Raw genomic sequence first — 13,866 nt, forward strand, 5'->3', positions numbered from 1 at the left:
TCAGTTTCTTCAAGGAAGACAAAAGTGTGACACAGAGATTCTTCTCTGGTAGTCAGCTTTTTCCCAAAGATTCTATCATCACATACTCAACATTGGCCATTAATAGAAGCATCTTTAAACTGTCAATAAGAAGCACCAGAAAACCCTTCCATATCTTTTCCACCTGCCTGCTAAAGTCACCTTTCATCCATCAAGACCCAAGTCAAATCCCACATCTTTTAAGAAACCTTTCTAGATCATCTGGGGTAGAATTATTCTCTACCTTACCATTGTAACCCTTTGCTTATGAACAGAGTATGAGTTATTATTAGAGATGTTTACATATGACAGTCTCTGACAGACCATGATCCTAGAAGGCAGGGACCAAAATTGGTCATCTTTGTAATGTCCACCATGACTGGTAACAGTGCCTGTCACATACCAAGCACTAGATAATTGGAGTTTGAGTGTGATGATCTGCATGCCACATAAGGTTCTTCTGTGATGTGATATTTGCACTCCTAAAAATGATTGTGCTATGCAATATCTTTCTATATAAACCATAGGGCACATGGGAAACTATGAGATTAGTGTACCACATTCATTAGTGGCATGTAAAAACAGTAGTGCAGTTTTACACATGTTAAGTGGTTAAGGAATGTTACAATAAATATGGCACTGTACTTGAAAAAGACCTGAAGAGTGCTGGCAGAAATAAAGTCTGGAAGAATTGCAGCTTGTGATGTTGTAGTGTACCCCGCGAATCACACAAGGACGCCTCAAGAAATTGAATTAAAGAGTCACATTTATTGCAAATCCAGGACTATGAGGGGACATTTCACTCTCCCAGATCTCATAGTGCCCGCCCCAGCCCCAACACCAGATTTATATAGGCAAAGATCACAAAGGTATTGATTACATCCCAAGGTTTGGAATGAGGAACCTGGTTTGCAAAAAAAGCAGTTTACAGAAGCAGAAACAGCATTGTTATCTAAATTATACTTTTGGGTCTCCGGATCACTGAATTGACAGAAACACATTATCTAGAGCCCTCGGGTCTTGGGACCACTGAGTCAACAGGGACACATTAACTGGAGCCCTCTGACCTTGGGATAATTGTGCTGTCTTCCCAGGTACAGAAGAATGTGCTTTCTAAGACCAGTATGACCACAACCAATGGGATATTCACATTACAATCAATAGGGTATTTAATCGAATGGGGTAATTTATATAATTCAGAAAATCAAAATAACTTTTCTATTGTTAAACAAAGCAAATAGGTACAGAAGCCAAACAGCAGGGTTAAAGTTAAACTATAGTTTCTACCTGAGATGATTGCTACCATACTTCAGTGAGTCATTGTGAAGTGGTAGAATGAGGATTTTCTGAAATCAGGGAAAGTTGTAAAGGCAGCTGTGGATGGGACTGACTCATAATGCATCCAGATAGATGGTAGGCGTTTGATGCATATGGGGTTGGGTTTTATGCAGGCCCATGCTGCTAGTGCCAGCCGAGTGTAATTCTCTGTGTTTACCTATTGTTTCTGAGGACACAAATCCTTTTCTAATATATCAATCACATGGAAGCACATTCACATTTTCAAAATCTGTTTTAGCAGAACTAACTTATAATATTACATATACAGTATAAAATATTATTTATTTATATTTGAAAATGGGCCAAAAAAACTATATAAAGAAACATTTTTAATGCTTCCAAAGAATGCTCAAGTATGAGATTATGAGCCGAAAACATAGATTCTGATCTTCTTTTAGAATGCAATGTAAGCAAATCACTTAAGCTTACTCTGCTCTTCTTCTACATTCTCTAAAATGGGAATAGCATGATGTCTCCTTACCTGATTACCAGACAGGTGCAGTGTGATGACCGGGTAATGTTCCACAGCCAGTGAAGATGAAAGTCATTCTGATAAACTCAAAAGAAAGAGCTTTTAGAAACTTCACTAGAGGCCCAGTGCATGAAATTTGTGCACAGGATGTGCGTGTGTGTCCCTCAGCCGTCTGCACCCTCTCCAATCTGGGACCCCTCGAGGGATGTCCACTGCCTGTTTAGGCCCGATCCTGGTGGAATTGGCCCTAAATGGGCAGTTGGTCATCCCTCTCACAATCCAAGACTGCTGGCTCCCAACCGCTCGCCTGCCTGCCTGCCTGATTGCCCTTAACCACTCCCCTGCCAGGCTGATCAACACCTAACTGCTCCCCTGCCATCCTGGTCACCCCTAACTGCCCCCCCCCCGCCTGCCTGGTCACCCCTAACTATCCTCCCCTGCAGGCCTGGCCCCCCACAACTGCCCTCCCCTGCTGGCCTGGTCACCTCCAACTGCCCTCCCCTGTAAGCCTGGTCCCCCACAACTGCCCTCCCCTGCAGGTCTGGATCCCCCTCAACTGCCCTCCCCTGCAGGCCTGGTCCCTCCCAACTGCCCTCCCCTGCAGGCCTGCTCCGCCCCAACTGTCCTCCCCTGCTGGCCTGATCACCCACAACTGCCTTCCCCTGCTGGCAATCTTGTGGTGGCCATCTTGTGTCCACATGGGGGCGACCATCTTTTGTGTTGGAGTGATGGTCAATTTGCATATTGCATCTTTATTATATAGGATAACAAAGTTCTCTTTTTTGCATATCAAAGAATGAGCTTTGCCAACAGATAGGATCTGTACTTTCTAGAAGAAGTTCAGTAGTTGACTGACAGTCAACATTTTCATATAAGATATACAGGTCCTGTGATGCATTGCTTAAAGCTGGTCCTTCAGGGTCAGTGTCTCTTGTGTTATCTAATTGGCTGTAAGTGACCTGAAGCAGTTTGTTTCTCTAGTAGTAAAAAGAAAAAATTTTTTACAGATTTGGACTATAGTTTAATATTAAATTTGCCTTTTAAGACAAATGTCAAAAATGCAAATTTTTTTTTTTACTGTACTGAGGAAATGAACTGATGCTCCTCAAAAATGACTTAAGGCAAGAAGACATTATAAAGGCTCTTCTATATTCAGATCAGAAGAAAGTAGAGACCACATGAATGCCACATGAGACCATCCAGTCATTTCCTGAAACACTGGTTTGGATTGCTAAGTAATAAAACAGGAAATAACTGTAGTTTTTCATTTATTTGCTAGGATAAGGATAGTTTTGTAATAAAATTTGTATATGTATTTATCATCTATCAGGAGGTTATTTCCTATTGAAAGGTATGAAGATTTTAACTTTTTTGTATTCTATTCCTTGAAAATGAAGTGTTCCCTTTGCTATCTATTCATTCCATATTACTGATACGTACACTCTGTACTTCCTAAACAAAGTTGGAAATTTTATATTGGTTCTTAAAATCTTATATTGACATACCTTTTAGAAGTTATTAATTTTGGTACTTTAAACTATTATCTAGAATCAATATGTTTGCATTCTAATATCTATATGACTCCTTACTGATTCTATAGAGAGCTATATTATTAATAGCAAATAATATTTAATAGTGTTTTATTAAATACTAGAGGTACGGTGCATGACATTCGTGCACTGATGGGGGGGTTCCCTCAGCTCGGCCTGCGCCCTCTTGCAGTCTGTGACTCTTTGGTGGACATCCCCCAAGGGGTCCTTAGTACTGCCGCAGAAGCGGGAGAGGTTTCCGCCACCGCGCTCACCAGCCATGAGCCCGGCTTCTGGCTGAGTGGTGCTCCCCCTGTGGGAGTGCACTGACCACCAGAGGGCAGAATTTGCATTGAGTGTCTACCCCCTGGTGGTCAGTGCATGTCATGGCGACCAGTTGTTCCACCATTCAGTCGATTGGCATATTAGCCTTTTATTATATAGGATTGTACTTAATCTGCTTAATAGTCCCATGTGTTAGGTAATTATTCCTATTTTACAGATGAAATGCTTAAGTAGTTAACTTGTTCAAGGTCCAAAACTTAGAAGTGTTACAAGCAATCTAGCTTCGAATTTTATATATTAAACTACTCTGCTATATTGCCTCCATATCCTATATAATATAAGAAAAACACACAAATTAACTGTCCCTCTGCTACACTCAAGCCACGCCCACCAGTCACACCCACCAGCCACACTCACCAGCCAATAAGGAGTGGGTATGCAAATTAACATAACAAAGATAAAGAGAGCAGAGCAGGAGAGCCAGAGGCTTGGGGGAAACGTGGCTTCCTTGGTCAGGGAAAATCCAGAGCATGGGGAGCATCAGGAATTCTGGGAATAGTAGTTTTGGTGGCAGCCTCAGGACTAGAAGCAGAAGTCCAGAGCGCAGGGAGCACCAGGAATGCTGGGAATCGTAGTTCTCCTAGACACTAGATTAGAGCAAAGTGAGCCTGGAGCAAGTTACTGTTGCAGTGGGGGTTGGAGGGAAAGCAAAGGTGAGAGATATAAGTAAAATTAGAATGTCTAGAATAATTAAAGGGAAGATATCCTAAAACTTCCAGGAAACCTCCACCAATGGAGCAAAGAAAAAAAATGCCTCTATTATTCTGTGAGCAACAAACCAAACTGGGTTGGGGGTCTCAGACAATTCGCTAATATGATTGCAAAGACAGACAGACAGAAACTCCCGGATAGGAGAGGGCTCCCCTGAGGGCTCCCAGATTGGAGAGGGTGCAAATCAGGCTGAGGGATCCCCCCTCCACCACTCCCACCCACCCCAGTGCAGGAATCTTTGTGCACCGGGCCCCTAGTACATTATAATATAGTACTAGAGGCCTGGTGCTCAAAATCCGTGCATGGGAATGGGGCCCCTCAGCCTGGCCTGCACCCTCTCCAATCCGGGACCCCTTTCAGGGGATGTCCAACTTCTGGTTTAGGCCCTGCAGGATTGGTTCTAAACTGGCAATTGTACATCCCTCTCACAATTCAGGACCACTGGCTCCTAACTGCTTACCTGCCTGCCTGCCTGATCACCCCTAATCCCCTCTGCCTGCCTGCCTGATTGCCCCTAACCCCTCTGTCTGCAGGTCTGATCACCCCTAACTTCCCTCCCCTGCCGGCCTGATCACCTCTAACTGCTCTCCCCTGTCAGCCTGATCACCCCTAACTACTCCCCTGTTGGCCTGATTGCCCCTAACCGCTTCTGCCTTGGCCCCTGCCACCATGACTTTGTCTGGAAAGAGGACTGGAGGACCAGAAGATGTCCAGTCGACCCAGTCTAATTAGCATATTACCCTTTTATTAGTATAGATATTTTATTTTCCTTATTTTTTAAAAGAAGTTTATAAGGTACTTTGTTGCCAATTCAAGATCTCAAACATGGTTTCAAATAATCTCTAACTGTTTTTGTGTCAAACTGACTTACCCTCACTCCTCGCGTAGAAACCTAAATACCCTCATCCCTTCTCATTTTTCAGCTCTTGTTTTCTCTGCATCGTAGTTGATTTTGGTGATTAAAGAGAATTGTTCATCTGCAACAAAAGCAAAAACATTCCTGCCGATAGCAAAAAATGACAGCTGAAACAGCATTTAAAGTACATCTTGAATAAATGTTCAAAAGCATGGCCTTAGGACAATTTCCTGTTTTACTGGAAATTCTACTTTGCTGGTGTCTGATAAAATTGTATGAACAGTGGAAGCTTAATTCTCCAAGGTATGGTCTATGAAGCATTTGACAGCTTATCTGATGAAACCCACCCTACTACCAGTTCAGGGAGATCATGTGCTCCTCATGAAGCAAGTCCAGTCTGAATGGCTCTTGCAGCCTTGCGACTGGTGCTATTAGTTCCTCAATGAACTGATTAGTGTTTTGTTGACTTATTTCCTAGCAACTGTACACATGCTTGACACACCAAACATTTTCCATCTTGTAATATCAGGCCACTGTTGAAAATGACTTGCTTGTGTGTGGAAATCTTATTAAAGCTATTTCATATTTTGAGCCAGTCAGGTGATTCAATAAATCTAGACAAAATTAAATCACTACTTACATGAGATTGGATGAAGTATCAGTTCAAGCCCACAATTAAATGTTCCACTTTTGTAAACTATTGCAAAATAAACAATCATTCATAAATGGAGTGCCAAGTGGATGACCCCAGTAAAACTTGCTCTAAAATACTGTCATTGCACAAGTTAATAATACATTAACATTAATAACTCTTAAAATTCAAGTACAATTCCTTAAGATTTTTGACCCCAGACCCAATGATATATGTCTATTCTGAGCCTATTCAGAGCTTCACTAAAGTAAGAATAAACAAGTAATTTTTTCTGTCAAAGAAGGGAGTTTAGGCAACTACTTAAGGGAATTTGGCCTGGGTGACTTGCAGCTCCCTTGGGGGCCTCCATTTTGAAATGGCAAAGGTCAACCCCTTCCTTTAAATTAGCCAATCATGCAAGAGTGTGAGCCTAAGCTCTTCCAATCAAGAGTGAGGGACAGATCACGTGCATAAGGAATGAAAGCCTGAGCGGAACACTCCCTCAGGGTATGTGCTTCCAGACTCTGTGTTGGTATGTACCCTTCTGCAGGATTAAAGATATTTGCCTTGCTGTCTGGCTCCTGAGTATGCTTTGTGTATTACCAGGAGCCCTGGTTTGGGGGTCTCAACCTTATTTCTAACAATTTTGGGGCTCGTCTAATTTCTAACACTAACTGTCAAAGTTTATAATTACATACATAACCAGTATCAGTCTTTGAACTCTAGGTAGTTGCCAGAAGTTATGGTGTGCTTGTAACTTATATCAAGTGCTAATCAGTACTGACCAGCTAGATTAGAGAGAGCAATACTTGTGATCTTATGTAATCCTTTTCCTTCTGTTTAAACAATATCCTTTAAAGGAGTTAAACCGTCCCAGAACCAAGCTGGACAATCAAATAGAACTTATTTGGGGTTCCTCATTGAATTGTTTCTCACTCAATGAGGCTGTGGTGTGCTGTCATGTTACAGGGGAAAAACATGAAAATTTTGACTGTACTTACTATATAAATGCTGTAGAAAATGTTATTTCTCACATCACACAGTGTCCTCATTGTCAGAAAAACCAAGAAATAGTACTCTGAGTTCTCAGAATTGTTCTGCTTTTGAATAACTGGTTACTTTTTGCCTAATGAACAATGTGAAGAATGTAATTGTTCTTTTCTTCCAGACAGTGTAAAACCAAAGTTGCAGACCACCCTTAGAACATGCACCAGAGTTTTGAGCATTTTACATACTGACCACCTCATCTATTCTTGGGGTGCTTTTCCTCTTTTACTTATTTGACCATGAATGGTATCTACCTTCAGGGTGTGTGTTTCTGAGACACCTGGAATTTTGTAAGAGCATGTCAGGGTCTAAATATATGTTAAGATTAAGCACCTCAGTTGTTCATACTACAACGTGATTCTTGTGATAGTAGGACAAGGATGAAGATGAGAATGAAGACACAGTTATTAATAATCATGAAACTCTGAGAAATTTGGTTACACAGAAAATTTTATTTGCTGGCTCTATCATTAAAGAAATGATTTAACTTCACTGAGTCTCCATTTCTTTTTTCTTTTTTTTTAATGAGAAAGACAATATTCCATACAGTTGTTATGAATATTTGATAAGATATTTCACTTATTTATTCAACCAGTACAATTGCTACTATACTATATATGGTGTGTGTATATGGTATATGTATATACATAACAAACTGTTCTGCATGCCGGAACAGAACAGAAAACAAGGTAGGTAAGATTCTTTCTCTTCAGAAGTATATATTCTCCCAACAGGAGGCAGAAAATAAATACATAAACTAATAAGCAAGCAAAATAATTTCAGATGGTAGTAAACGCTGTGATAGAGAAGTTGGCAATACAAGCCTTCTTGAGAAGGTGACATCGAGCTCAGACCTTAGACCTAGCATTGATTTTATGTAGCAGAGGGAGAACATTTCAAAGTAGTTCAGGCAAAGGCATCAGCAAATTCAAAGGCTGTGAGATGGAAACATATTTGTTCCCATCAGAGAACAGAAGGAAGGTCTCCATGCTGAGCATGGTGAGTGAGGACAGAAGAGTTGAAAAAGAAAGAGAATATATATGGCACTTCTCTGTGCTTGCATATCTTCTTAGAACTTAGATGGTAAATGTGAGGCAACATTTTTAAGCAAAGACTGAAAAACAGAGATTGCTTAAAGTTATTTGCCATTTTGGGGTGAAAAAACAAAAACTCCATTTAGTTCTGCCATGATCCAAGACATAAAGCAAACACAAGAAAGGTGAGGGATAAAGTGGGACAAGGTTAGCTCCTTAAAGAGACAGGCAGGGTTTGTTCCCTGAGCATGGGTGTAAAGCAGGAGCTGTGTAAGGGTGCCTACAGGTGTCATCAGTATACTTCCAGAGTCCACACAAAGTCTTGGTGAGGACACAAAACTAGGACTGAGAGCTACGGTGAGTTTGTCCTCAGCCCCACTTCTTCAATAACCAATTCTCTAGCCAACTGGGCTCCATTTCCCCTTCTGGTAAAGGTAACAAAAGAGAACCATAATGCAGCCTCTGCTTTTCAGATGCTTGATAACTACTGAGACAAGACTTGCACACAGGAAAAAAATGAAAAGTTACTACAATGCAATAGGAATGATGACTATTTTCTGCAAAAGCTGAATAATAGTATGCAGTGTATGCCATGTTTTACTAACACTCTAACTTTGAGGTATACCGGGAAAAGTCTGTACTAAATAATCCTTTAGAAAAGCAATAGCTATTTATTACATTAATTAACACAATTGTAAGGGAGCTTTTGGGAGAACATGAAGACTTTTGATTTTTTTAAACCATTTAAACTATAGCTAGCATCTTGAATAGCTTCAAATTCTCAAGTGGTTTTTCTTTGTTAAATGAGAAAAGTCTAGTAGTCAAACCTGTGTAGCTGAACTATTTATCAGAGGCATCCAGAATTAGGTCAGAGCCTTTTTTTCAGCATCAACAGGGTGGGCTTTACCAATGATGAATATGTTCTGTGTTAGAAAACTTCTGATCTCAACCCAAAGAAACAAAGCAACGATTAAAATGTCACTGCTCATATACAGTTCTGCTTCAGGCTACAGAAGCTTGTATCTCCCGGAGAGCCCCGGAACTTCATCGTAGAGAGCACTCCCAACCCTATTCCCTCCACAATGTCTAAGGGGCCAAAGCAAGCATTTTCCTGGTGTTTAGTAGAGTCTGATGCCCCACAACTGAGGACTTTTCACCAGCCACCACAATTCACAATCTCATGAGAAAATATGACAGAATTCCCCTCAAATTCCTAGGAATAGATACAGATGTGGAAGGAAGGAGGTTAATTATTTCCCACTGTAGAGAAAATTTAGCAAAGTGACAGAGACAGGACAAAGGACAAGAACCAACAGGCTTGTTTCCTGATGTGGTTTCTGGGTGTCTATGTGTGTTTTAATGAGATAGGAACCATCTGGAAGTTGTTGGACAGTTGACTTTGGGATTTTTTTTTAATATATTTTATTGATTTTTTACAGAGAGGAAAGGAGAGGGATAGAGAGTTAGAAACATCAATGAGAGAGAAACATCGATCAGCTGCCCTCTGCACACTTCCCACTGGGTATGTGCCCGCAACCAAGGTACATGCCCTTGACCGGAATCCAACCTGGGACCCTTGAGTCTGTAGGCCGACGCTCTATCCACTGAGCCAAACTGGTTAGGGCTGACTTTGGGATTTTGGTCTTATTTCTCTGTTGTTACTGTTGTTGTTGTTGTTGTTGTTATAATTTATTTTATGTAGAAAAATAACAGCTAGAATGGTCCTTGAGATTTTGCTTTTAACATTCTCCTCTAAAATCAGAACTTTCACATGAGGCCATAAAGTTGATTTATCATAGGGTTCTGAAAACAGGCAAGCCTTTGTTGATTAGCATTCTGTAGAGAGTTAGGTAAATTTGCTTTGGTTATTTAAAGCTATTGATATTACCTTAAAAAGAAGACCAAACCTGTAGCCTTAAAACTTCATGTAATGCAGAGATTCTCCTCGAAAAAACAAATACATTCGTTTGGCTTTTTTAGAGGGTGGGGCAAAAGTAGGTTTACATTTGTGAGTCTGCAGAACACAGAGTTTACTCTTGTATTATTATTTATTAATTATTTTATTTTTAATACTAACAACTGTAAACCTACTTTTGCCCTACCCTGTACAAAATGTTGAGAAGCTAACACCTGCAGGTTTATGTTTATTAAGGGCTATAACTTTTTAAAAATTCAAAGAATTTCCTTTAGTTATAATTTGTTGTGAAGATAAAAATTAAGTTTTGGTGGGTTTTTTTTTAAAAAAAACAAACACAATTTACTTTGTAAATATGAGTCTTCCTAACAGGACTTTGAAATCATGAGACGCAGCATTAGCCACTTGGGATTTTCCATGCTGCTCAACCTGATAGGAACTCCAGGATTGAGTAATGTGGGTGAGTTTCCATGGTTTATTTGACAGATACTGCTTTTCAAAGCTTACATGAAAAATGAAAGGCAGGTAGACAAGATTTCAGAGTTCTTACGTTTCTCCCATCCCAATCTGAGCCCTTGCCAAGAACTTCAACACTGGCTCTGAGTCCATATTTTCTCCAACTGCATATTTCCTGCATTTAAAAACAACTCAGAAGGAAGAAAAAAAAATCACAGCAATTGCACATCAACTTACACCATTTGGTTTTAAGCAGCCTTCTCAAGTAAGCTCAACATCTCCCCCACAGACGAAACCAAAAGCTCACTGCACAAACTTGGGCAAGATTCAAAATATAAATCACAAGCGCTTGTCAGATTCATATAAGCACTTGACGGCTCCCCAGAAGCTCATGCACAGGAAACCTGTCCGGTTTCAAGAGGCAGAAAAAGCCCTGCTCCTGTCAGTGTGTGGGTTCCATTTCCTTCCGCACCTCTCATCAGTCCTAACCAAGGCCTGCCTCCTCCCTCTTCACAGAGCAGTAGCTGAGTGTAACAAACGCAACTTAGGCAAAAACAAAGTCTTAACCTTGTTCAAGGGACATCTTGGAGCACCTCTTATTTCTACAGATTCATCGACCTCCACGAAACAATAAGCAAAAGAGTAGCCCAACCCACAACTCTCTCAGGGGAGCGATTGCTTCCTCAAGTGCTCTATCTAGGATTCAGCTGTCTGAAATATCACCCTTTGTCACCAGGCACAGAAATCTTCCACCTCCTGAACTATAACTGCGAAGTAATAGTGCTAGGCCAGAGCGCCTGCTTCTAGGAAACATCTCAGAGTCGGGATGGAGGAGTCTCAGGGCTATAGGACACTCTAGTAAATCAGGAAGAAGGGTAGGAACCCAGCAACTCTACAAGTTGTTAACTATGCAAATTCCCCATCTAGATAGATACTATGCAAAAAGAAAAAAGTGATGGGGAAAGGGGAGGAGATTGAAAGAGATCACAGAACTAAGATCCATAGAAGTTTCCACAGAGGTCCTTTATCATGTTTAATCGCTCTCTGCTGAATGAAAACGGAATGAGTTCTCCCTGCATCAACCATATGAAGCAAGAGCAGCTAGAGGAGTGTCAAGAAGTCACCTGGTGGGAAATTCCTAGAAAAAATTACCTGACACTGTCATCTTTGGTTTGAACCATTTTTTAAAGAATTTTATTTTAATCTAATTTTCTCCCTGAAATATACAGGTATTATTTGTAAACAAAGAAAATATAAGGAAGTAGAAATCAGGAAGAAAAAAAAGAGAGAGAAATGTACAGACAGATTAAGAGAAGAGAAGAGAGAGAGAGAGAGAGAGAGAGAAAGAGAGAGAGAGAGATTCTTTAAAAAGAAAACACTAGTACAGTCTCCTAGGAAAATAGTTCCCTACACAATTGCTGTTAACTCACACTTAGATGAAACTGAAGTTGACATTTTTAATTAAACTAATTTTATTTCTCCAGGTTAAAAAAAATCTAAGGACACTTAAGTCTTTCTCTTTTGCATGAGCTTCAGCACAAATGACATAGTTGTAGCATTGGGCTTTTCTGTAACTCGTTGGAGAAGAAAGCTAAGTGACTGTGCCACTAGTCCCTTTGCATATGTTAATCTAGTAAATTTTAGCAGTAATTTATTGATATAGTCAATATTATTCCTAATGTATGCAAAGAAACCAAAACTCAAGAAGCTGACTGAGTGAAGGTCACACAGCTGGAAGAGCAAGGATTTGAACTCAGACCACGTGGCCATGGAAATTGTGTACTCTCTTTAACCCATACTTCCCGTGAATCTAAACACCTGCATCTCAAGAACCCACTTCCTGTATTTTATAAACTCAAGTTTCACGCAAACTAACAAAGACATTAAACTCTTGAAACCACAGCAATTTTAATCTTAACACTAGTATCTTGCTAAGCACAAAAATATTGTGTATGTGTGTTTGTTTGTTTTTTGCATTCAATATGTTTCTTAGCCAGCTGCTAAATTGCTAACAACAACAATTTGTTCATTTCAGCTCCACCACTATACTTCAGTTGCTCTTGTCAAGGTGACCAGTGGTTCCATATTGCAAATCCAGTTGTCAAGACAGTCCTCACTTCACTTGACATAGTTGACAGTATTTGACAGTTAATTATTTCCCCCCTTTTGAAAGTCTTTATTCACTTGATTTTCAGAGCATTAAACTTCCAATTTTCTTTCTGCCTCAGCTAATGATTCTCTGTAGTCTCCTTTGTAAACAATTTCTCCTCTTCTGCCCTCTCTTCTATCTTCATCAACTCCCTCATTGATTTTATCCAATTTCCACTTCAAATACCATCTAGATATCCCAGTAGCCGACTCTCCAATAAGCTCCAGATTTACATTTTGAAAAGCCACGACATTAAATGGATTTCTAATAGGCTGCTCAAACTCCACATATTCAAAATAAAACCCTTGCTTTCCACTCAAATCATGATCTACCATCAATACTTCTAATTTTAGTAAATGTAAGCTCCATTCAGCTCTGGCTGAAATTTAGTAGTCATTCTTACTCTCCCCCGCTTAAACACTATATCAAATCCAATAATAATAATTTTGGGTCAACCTTAAAAATATTTTTTTTAGCCCTGACCGATTTGGCTCAGTGGATAGAGTGTCAGCCTGCGGACTGAAGGGTCCCAGGTTCAATTCTGGTCAAGGGCATGTATCTTGGTTGCAGGCACATCCCCAGTAGGGGGTGTGCAGGAGGCAGCTGATCCATGTTTCTCTCTCATCGATGTTTCGAACTCTCTATCTCTCTCCCTTCCTCTTTGTAAAAAAGCAATAAAATATATTTTAAAAAAATTTTTTTTATAATCCCCAAACTCCAGAATCTAATGTATTTTCCCAGTTCCAGATACCATCATCTCTCATGTATACAACTACAACAATCTCCACATCCCCCCTCAGCTTCCTCTCTTACATTTTTAGAGTCTATTTCTAACATACACAGAAGAAAATCCAGCTCCTTGACTGCAAGTTCTCATGTGATCTTGTTCTGCCTACCTCTATAATCTAATCCCCAATTCTCCCTCCCTCATTCTTTGCACTAACATTCCCCACTCCCGTTCCTGCTGTCCCTCATGTTCACAAACTCATTTCTACTACAAGCCCTTTGCACTTATTATTCCCTTTGCTGAGAATGCTCTTCCACTACATCTTATGCTTTATCCTAATTTCAATGACCTCTTCTCTAAAATACTATTTCCTTCAAGAAGTCTCTCCTATCCACCCAAACCAAAGATATCTTCCTCCATCTTTGCCCTGCAGTGCCTGCTGCATTTGATTTTACTGGATGCATTCTTAACATATTCCATATTGTTTTGTTTATTAGCTATTTCCCATTAGGATACCAATTCCATATGGGCAAAGACTTTGTTGCACTTGTTCTCGGTGGTATTTACAGTGTATAGAACAGAGCCTAATACATATTAGGTGCCCTAAGTTTTTGTCAAGTGAAAAAATAAATCAATAA

Source organism: Myotis lucifugus, unplaced genomic scaffold (assembly GCF_000147115.1).
Source record: "Myotis lucifugus unplaced genomic scaffold, Myoluc2.0 scaffold_24, whole genome shotgun sequence".
Lineage (NCBI taxonomy): Eukaryota > Metazoa > Chordata > Mammalia > Chiroptera > Vespertilionidae > Myotis > Myotis lucifugus.